Below are 10,118 nucleotides of genomic sequence, written 5' to 3' on the forward strand. Positions count from 1 at the left end.
TGAACAGACACTATGATCAAAGTAAGCCTTATAAAGGACAACATATATTTGGAGCTGGCTTACAGGTTCAGAGGTTCAGTCATTATCATCAAGGTAAGGGCATGGCAACATCTAGGCAGGCATGGTGCAAGCAGAGTTGAGAGTTCTAGGCTATTAGTGGAAGACTGGCTCCCAGGCAGCTAGGACTAGGGTATTAAAGCCCACACCCACAAGGCCACACCCACTCCAACAAGGCCCCACCTCCCAACAGTGCCACTCTCTGGCCCAAGCATATGCAAACCATCTCATTAAAGTTCACTGATTTAGGCAGACAGCCCCAAAGATCCAGCTCTGCTTCCCTCATGCTGGCATGGCAACTGTACTGCACCCTGTTTTCACATGCATCTTGAAGATTGAACCAAGATCCTCATGCCCAGTGAGCCATCTCCTGGCCCTGCCTAAAACAAAATTTTTAAAGAAGTTGCTTAGATTTAGTGGGCAAAGAACATTCTCTTTAATTGCATCTGTGTTCTGAAAATAAGCAAAATCATCTGAGAATGTGTAGTAAGGTAATAGACAGTCTTGGTGAGCAAGAGAGCAAGAGAAGCAGGATATTAAAAGGCATTGCTAGGCATGGTGGACACTTGTAATCCCAACATGTGGGGAGTGGAGGTGAGACAATCTGAAGTCCATAGCCAGTAGGCTAGAGAGATGCCCCATCTCAAAACAACTAATAGTTGGGCCTTACTTAGATCCACAGTACTGAAAATGGTTTAAGAAGATTGTACTAGGGATTATAACCAACACAACAGGGCAAGAAAAAAAAAACTATCCAAAAGGAGAAAGTAAGCTATTTTTTTGTTGGTTTATTGTTGTTGTTGTTGTTGTTTTTCTATTTAGTAGATAATAAGTGTCCAGGTCCAGGAGACCCAAGATGATCTTCAGGCACCAGAAGTAGCTTAGAGAGCTAGTGGCATGGAAGATAAATATACCAGTGAAGCCTATGTAAAAGTGAGCTACCCTGGGGACCAGATATTAGGGACAACCACAAGTCAGGGAAGCTGAACTTAATGCGTCAGAGCTCCAGGCTGAGAGGCATGGAACAGTTGTGTGGAGTGGGGTGGGGATAGGGGGTTGAAGACGCTGAGATGCTGAAAAATGTAGGCAGTAGAAAGCTCTGTCTAGGCAATGATGTGCACAGGGAAAGGTGGTGGACTCCTCAACAGGGAATAACGAGTCTGACAGCCCTGAGCCTGAGGTGAGCGGGTGGAACAAATGAACTACCACCACTATGGAGTCTAAACTCTGAGGCTCCAGTAGGATGAGTCACTCAAAGTCATAACTGCATCTCTATAGTAGGGGTTCCACACTCAGGAGGCTTTGGAAATCACAGAGGCAGGTCTTCCACCTACACAGATTCTAGTGCTATGGTTGCTTCCCCATGTCCCATGTGCACTAGGAAGACACTTCCCTCAATATGGCACATTAGCCACAGATGTATGATCTGAGGAGTCTCAGAAAGGTGAGTGTCTTAATCCCTGCTCAATTGCTGTGAAGAGACACCACAACCTTGGCAACTCGGGTTTGGCCTGTTATTCTCATAGCAGGGAGCAAGCATGGTGGCATGCAGGCAGACATAGTGCTGGAGAAGTAGCTGAGAGCTACACCCTGACCCACAGGCAGCAGGAAGAGAGAACCACTGGGCCTGACTTGGGCGTATGAAACCTTGAAGCTCACCCTGAATGACATACTGCCTTCAATGAGGCTACACCTACTTCAACAAGGCCACACCTCCTAATCCTTCTCAAGTAATGCCACTCCCTGAAGACTAACATTCAAAAATGTGAGGCTATGTGGGTCATTCTTACTCAAACCACCAAAGTAGGAATAACCTGCTTAACCCACAGACCACAAAGCTAGGTGTGGCCAGGGGGTACTCTGATACACAAAAAGAAGTTACTATAGACAGTCCTGACAGACACTGAGCGCCTGTCCCATATAGTCTCAACCACAGGAAAAAAACACTTTGTAGGTGTACTATAGCAATCTGTCAGGAAAATGTAACAATAGTGATACTATTATATACATTAATGATGCAATATATACACTAAATGGGGCTCATGATTTCATAAAATAAACATTAACTGCATAAAAGATGATGTGGGTCCTGATACAATGGTAGTAGATGATTTGAGTCCCTAATCATATACCCAAGGTCTCAAACACAAAAGCAAGTAGCAACATTCAAAGCAGAGAGGCCGGAGAGAAGAGTATTAGTTGGTTCCGGAGGACCCAAGTGTGAGTCCTAGCACCCACACAGTTGTCTAACTCTGGTCCCAAGGGACCCAGTGCCCTCTTCTAGTCTCTGCGGGCATCAGACACACACTTGGTGCAGGGATACAGATTTAAGCAAAAATCCATGCACACAAAATACTAAAACATTTTACAAAATTTAAAATGGGACAGAAAATTATTAATTGGACACTAAGAGGATAACACATAGAATCAATCAAAAAGTCATTTGAAAAAAAGAAATACGACCAGCAAACTCCTAATGAAATGAAAGAGAAGTCCAAACTAATAAGTTTGCGTAAGGAAAAAAAGAGATTATAGTAGATTCTAATAAAATCCACAGGGTCACTAGGGAGTATTTTGAAAACATATTTCAAAAGCAGAAAATTTAGAAGAAATAGATAAATGTCTAGATACATATAATCTACCAAAATTAAATCAGGACATTTACAGCTTTGGTGGGTCCTTTAACAAGCAACAAGATTGAAACAAAAACAAAAAGTCTTTCAACAAAGAATAACTCAGGACTATATAGATCACTTGTCAAATGCTATTAAATCTTTAAAATAAGCTCCACAGACAGTTAAATAAAGTAGAAAGGGAAGGATATAGCCACTTACTTTACAAAGTTAGTGGCTTGTATACCAAAACCTGAGAAGAACACAACAGATAAAACTATTATTAATCAATTTCCTTGATAAACACAGATACAAAAATTCTTCATAATACTCTTGAAAACTGAATTCAAGAAGGCCTCAAGAAAATCATGCCACAGCCAAGTAGTTTTCATTCCAGAGAAGTACAGATGGCTCAGAATATGTAAATCAAAAATTGTAATACAACACAGAAATAGACTTGAGGACAGAAATCACATGATCATCTCAGTAGTTTCAGGAAAGATCTTACTGACATTTAAGAAAAGCCTGGACAAACCAGGAAGGAATAGAAAGACTATATCTCAAAATTATAAGCATGTATGGACAAAGCCATAGCTGATGCTATACTAAATAAGAGGAAACTGAAAGCACTTCCTCTGTGCAGGAGTAAGGCACACTTACTCCTAATTATTGAAGTATTATCTAGAGTCATAAGAGAAAGAAATAAAAGATATAAATAAGAAAAGAAGAAATCAAATCTTCCCTATTTGCAGACAACATAATCCTATACTTTAAAGACCCTAAAAGCTCCATAAGAAAACTCTTAGACACCTTCATGAAAGTAGCAAGACATAAAAATCAATGTACAAATATCAGTAGCTTTTCTATATACCAATAATGAACTTGCTGAGAAATAGATTAAGAAAAAAATCATTCATACTAGCTTCTTTATCTAATAGTAAATCTAACCAAGGAAGTAAAACACCTCTACAGTGAAAATGTGAAGACACTGAAGAATCTTGGAACAGCAGAAGATGAAATGACCTTCCTTGTTCTGGCCAGGCAAACTTAATTCTGTGAAAATGGCTATATTATCTAATGCAATCTGAAGATTTAATGCAATTCCCCCTGAAAATTTCAAGGAAGCACTTCACCAAAATGGGGAGAAACCTCACAGTTTGTATGGGAACACAAAAGATTCTAAATAGACAAAGAAGTCCTGTAGTCACCACAATACCTGATCTTAAATTATACTGCAGAGCTGTAGTAACAAACCAGTATGGTACTGGCATAAAAGCAGACATGTACACCAGTGGAACCGAATGGAGGACACAGACATAAACCCACTCAGTAACAACTACTAAATAGTTTTACAAACATGTAAAATATGTAAAAACATAGTTTGGAGAAAGGCCTCCAACAGATCATGTTGGGAAAACTGGATGGAACTAAATCCGCATCTACAACCTTGCACAGAAATCAGTTTCAAATGGATCATTGATCTTAGTATAAGACTAGAAATGCTGAGACCTGCCAGAAGAAAATGCAAGTAAAGCAATTCAAGATCTATGCAGAGGGAAGGACATTTTACAGGGAAGCAGCAGCATAGGAAATAATCCCAAGAGCTAACAGAGGAGATTGTATGAAGTTAAGACCTCATGCATGGCACTGGAAACAATCAAAATGGCAATGAGACAGTTTACAGAGAGGAAGAAAATCTATGCCAACCAAACATCTGGTGATGTTGATTACTACATCTTACAAAGAACTCCAAAAATAAATAAATAAATAAATAAATAAATAAATAGATAAATAATGCCCCGCAAAGAACTCCAAAAATAAATAAATAAATAAATAAATAAATAAATAAATAAATAAATACTGCCCCGCAAAGGAAATCATCCAAACTGAATGAGCCAATTAAAAAGCCTGGTGCTAGGGATGGGGCACCTATCCTTGACTTGTTGGTCAGAAGTATCCCGGAGACCCCAAAACAATGCAGACTATTTCCATTGCTCTTGGTTGCTCACCAGAACTTGATGGTCAACCCCTGTTGCTGAAAACACCACATACTTTGGTTATAGATTATGGAAAAATCAAGTTGGTGTTGATCTGAAAGCATCCTCCCTGTTGACAAAGGTTCATAGTACCAGGTGGCATTATATAAGCTGCTGAGAGGGAAATGTCACTAACAGTCTCACCCAGCTGTGAGCCCTGTGAGCTGCAATGACAGACATGACGACATAGCCCATGGGTGCAGTGGTGCTGAACGTTATACAGCTAAGCAACTCTTTTCTGGCTGGATTTAAGGACGGATCCACAGGAGGAAACTCATGCCTTCGAAGGTGCAGGGTTGGGGAGTTCAAAGACCCCCAGGGTGAACCTGCTACTCTCATTTTACTAAACATAATATCAATACTTTGCTCTAAATGTGTATCTCTCTACCCATAGATTAGCTCAACACTCAGGCCTCATCACAGAAGTTTCTTTGTGTGGTGGACAATGGATAATGCAGAAACTCGTAACTGATCAAAGCACAGAGAATAAATGTCAGCGTAGTGCTCAGCTGCAGATGGGGCGTCTGCATCCCCTCTCCCACAGCTCAGGGACTATCTCTGAAGAAGGGTGGAAAGATTTGAAGAGCCAGAAGTCAGGGAGGACCAGAAAGAAACAGCGTCTTCTGAACATGACAGAGTCACTGCCATCATGAACTCAGAGCCACTGCATATGAGGCTGTGCACAGGTGCCTGCACAGGGCCCACAGAAGAGGGTGAGCATCCCTCATCCAAAATGTCTGGAACCAAGTGGTTTGGAGTTCAAATATTTTGGTTAGGCGATCTTTGAAGAGTGAACACTTGGAGAGAAGACAAGGGTGTTTGGTCATGCACTTATAAAAGGGAAGCATCTTGGCAGAGGGAAGGCAAAACAAAGGTGCAGAGGTGAGCGGATGTGCTGCATCAGAGATCGCTCAGGGGGAAGTGACGTATGAGTGTTAGAGAATATGGCATTTATTTAGAAGATTAGATCTGAAGCCGCGGTGGGTGTAGTGGCTTGAATATGCTTGCCCCATGGGAAGTGACACTATTAGGAGGCGGGGCCTTATTGGAAGTATAGCCTTGTTTGAGGTAGTGTGTTACTGTGGAGGCAGGAGTTTGAGGTCCCGTATACATTCTCAACTCTGACCGGTGTGATATAGACCATCCTCCTGGACGCCTACATAAGACAGTCTCCTTCCGGTTGCCTTCGGATCAATGCGTAGAGCACTCAGCTCCTTTTCCAGCACCATATCTACCTGCCAGCTGTCATGCTTGCCACCATAATGATAATGGACTAAACCTCTGAAACTTTAAGGCAGCCCCAATCAAATGTTTCCTTTATAAGAGTTGCCTTAGCCATGGTTTCTCTTCACAACAATGAAATGCTAAATAAGACAGTGGGGAACCAATGGAAGAGTGCCTCTGCTTTGAGCAACAGATCCAAAGTCCTGGTAGACCAGCAGGACCAGCAGTCTGGGAATATGAAGCAGGAGAGCTAAAAACTAGAGAAAGGACAGAACTCTGTGAAGTCAAAGTGGAGCCCGTGAGAACCTAGATGGACTCCTTAGAACTGGCTCAGTCTCTGTGCTTCCCCTCAGTCACACAGGAGAGGAACAGCTGCCCTTTTTTTTTTTTTTTTTTTTTTTGCAGAGCTCCACATTCCGTGCTCAGGATGCAGGGAAGGCAAAGGCAATTTGGCAGCGCTGTCCCCATCAACAGAGAAACTGACAGATCAGCAGCACCCCACGTGAGCTGCCGCAGCGCTGGCTTCCTCCCACGTGAGTTGCTGCAGAGCCCAGCTTCCTCCCACGTGACCTGCTACAGCACCCGGCTTCCTACAGCGGCCTGCACAGCCCCCCAACAACTGTTTCATTGCTGCGTTCCAACTCTCCCTACCCTGTTGTCTAAAAAGAACAGAGATCGAGAACCAGCAGGAGTTCTAGGAGGTGTGATCCAGCTTAACTAAACTGACACATCCTAAAATCAGGAACAGCAAAGATGTCAGTGTGGCCAGACAGGGGTGATTTCGGGACTGGTAAGGGATGACTACCGAGTATGTTCTGAATGAACCATACCTGAGTAAACTATCTGAATAAACACAGATGACTTCTTCCAACTGTGTCTAAAAACAACTCACTAATGTAGTGCTGTAGTTTTCTAGGCTGAAGAAATGCCATCGAGAAATATAGATAGAGGGGTAATGAAAATTTTAACAAATGCTAGAATTCCCTTTTGAAAACTTGGGTATCTAAGAAGTAACCCATGATTTGGTCCTAAGTAATGGGGGTGGGTGGATGTGGCCTGGAATAGGATCTTGAGTTCAGGAAATAGGACTAATCTATGAGTTAAGGAAGTTCCTCCCCCCCCCTCCCCACGCACCTTTGTAATGTTGCTTGCTTTTGTAATTTCATGGGAGGGCTTAAAGCTTGCAGATACCCATTTAAGACTAACCTCATGGCCTAGCTCAGTGTCACAACATCAGCTAGATACGGTAGAGCTCAATGGTCACTGTGTACCTTCTTGGAGTCACTTGCAGCTATGTGTGGCTTTGTGGATCTCCTTGGTGCTGGAATTGCAAGTGGATGTCACCAAGGTGGCTTCTTAATGTAGGTTCAGGGAATTGAAGTAATATTCTCTTACTAGCTTAGGCAAACACTTTGCAAAGAAGTCTTCTCATCCCCAGTTGTCTTAGTGTTCTATCATTGTGAGGAGATGCCGTGACCACAGCAACTTGTATAAACATTTAACTGGAGCCGGCTTACAGTTCAGAGGTTTAGTCTGTATCATCTTTTCAGGAAGCATGGCAGCACATGAGCAGACATGGTGCTGGAGAGGTAGCTGAGACTTCTACATCCAGATAGTCAGGTGGCAGAAAGTGACACACTGGGCCTGGCTTGAGCATCTGAAACCTAGCTCAACCCCCTGTGGTACACTTCCTCCAACAAAGCCACACATGTTCCAACAAGCCCACAGCTCCCAGTAGTACCACTCTCTAGGGGACTATGGGAGCCGTTTTTTTTTTTGTTTTGTTTTGTTTTGTTTTTTTGTTTGTTTGTTTTTTGTTTTGAAAAGCAGTGAATATCGAGCACCAATGTAGGAGGAGAAAGGATGTGATTGACAGGTTAGACCAGAGTAGAGGCTGTTGCTTCTCCGGCAGAGATAGTAGGAGGGGACAGGGAGAGTGGGAGGGATTGTCAGCCTCTAGCCGTCTAGAGCTGTCTAGTTCAGGATTGTCAGCCTCATTGTGTTCATCATTGCATGAGAGTGATGCAAAGGCAAAAGGCCAATTGTACACTAAGAAGAGTGGGCCACCCATTGAGAATGTTTATCAGTGCTTCAACACACTTCAGTGAATGTTTTTAAAAGCGTATGTCCACGAGAACTGTGAAAGAATTCCCTCAATCCCACTACCCAAAGGCAGCACACAGTTCCTTAAACGTTCAGCTAAGGACCTGGAACATGCTTTCAAATGAAGTGTGAAATGCTGCAGTTCTCCTCGACTAATCACCAAGCAGAGTCCTGTGACACTCTCTGCAGTTAAGGCCAGGGGATAGAAAACCTTGGCTCTGAACTTTCAGGATAGAAACAACCACAAAGTGTCCTGTAAGCCTCTTTAGGGACAGGTTTCCATTTGTTTATTTTAAAATCGAGCTCCAAAATGGTCATCTAAATTCTAGGGCTAGAAAGTATTGCAGGGTTGTGCTAACATCATCTAAGTGCTAACGTTTGTCTTAGATCGGGTTTATACTGTCATATGCTTTGTAATTTTCTTCTGTGTGATCGTTTATCAAAGTTTTTATAATATTATATGCTCTTCATTTTCCATACTGCAACATAGAAAGCAGTTTTAATTCAGAAAGAGTAACATAAAGAAAGAAAGGAAGAAAGAAATTAAGAAAGGAAGTGAAGGAGGGAGGGAGAGAGAGAGAGAGAGAGAGAGAGAGAGAGAGAGAGAGAGAGANGAGAGAGAGAGAGAGAGAGAGAGAGAGAGAGAGAGAGAGAGAGAGAATGAGAATGAAAGGGTTTCATTTTGCCTGTTTTTGTTTTTTGGTCTTTTTAAATCCTATTCAAGATCCTCCTGTCTCGGACTCTTGAGTGTGACACCATGGTTCATGGAGGTGCTTTAAAAGCAACAGCCTTAGACCAGCTCACACACAGTGCTTACCACTTCATAGGCAGAGCCTCACAGGTAGTCATGGGATTCTGTGTAAAATAAGTGACCACACATAAAATTCCAAAGAAAACACTTCCAACTATCTCAACTTGGGGCTGAGACCCTCCTTCCGTCGTTAGTATAAGAGCCTATGGGCTGTCAGCATGCCAAGGTCACGGGTAGCAGTAGGAGGCCACCAGGTGCACACAGTAAGTCTACTTTCACTCTTAGCATGATATACAGTGCACACAGTAAGTCTACTTCCACTCTCTCGCTAGCTCTTGGAACATGGGCTCACTGTAAAACGCACAGGGTTCTGAAGGGAAACCTCCAATCAAATCTGATGTGTATAATGTCCACTCCCTGATCAGGAATGCGGCTCCAGATGTGAAAAACTTGTTCTCGGGATTGAAAGAACAATCTATTTTGTGGAAACCGGTTTTAGGGTGATTGGGTTTGTGTGTGGGCGTTAAGAACAAGAGTACTGTCACTCAGCTTACTGAGCCTCTTCGGCAATAAGGAGGCTGCTCTGGCACACTCACACAGATGGAAGCTGGGGTGGAGTTGCATCTCACTGGAGGCTGCTCTGGCACACTCACCCAGCTGGTGGGGTTCTCTTCAGAAAGGGAAAGATCTGCTCTAAGCAGACCTTGGCCTGATATTTATCACAACATTTACTGGGAATTTTTTATGGTAATGACTGAGGCTGGCCGGTCACTGGAATTTTAATTACCTAGTCAGTGAAGAACTGATAGAGGTGTCTGAAATGGCTGATGACCTGGTGCTTGTCACAATCACTTCACATTATCATTCCAAAAGCTCTTCATACTTATTTCTGGTTGATCACCCTTTCAGGTGGCCACTCCCCAAATGTCATCTTGAAATCTTTTTGCCTTAGAGCTGCTCTGAGGACTAAGTTAATGGTGTGTTTTTTTATAAAAATCCTTAAATGCCTCAAGAGCCCTATTAGAATCCTGTACTGCAAACAGCACTTGTGAATGAGCTGGATGTTGGGCCTGGCTTTCTGGAGTGCAGTAAGCCTCTAAAATCCAGCTCCAGCTCTCCTTGTGGTCCTCTGGTTGTCTCCCATGATGCAGAGAAGAAGTGTCTCTGGAAATCTTATCTTGTGGTTTTTTTGGCTGCCTCTTCCTTCTCCTTCTCCTCCTCCTCCCCCTCTCCCTTCCTCTCCTCCCTTCCCTCCCCCCTTTCTTCTTCTTCTTCTTCTTCTTCTTCTTCTTCTTCTTCTTCTTCTTCTTCTTCTTCTTCTTCTTCTTCTTCTTC

This window comes from Mus pahari, chromosome 7, assembly GCF_900095145.1.
Source record: "Mus pahari chromosome 7, PAHARI_EIJ_v1.1, whole genome shotgun sequence".
Lineage (NCBI taxonomy): Eukaryota > Metazoa > Chordata > Mammalia > Rodentia > Muridae > Mus > Mus pahari.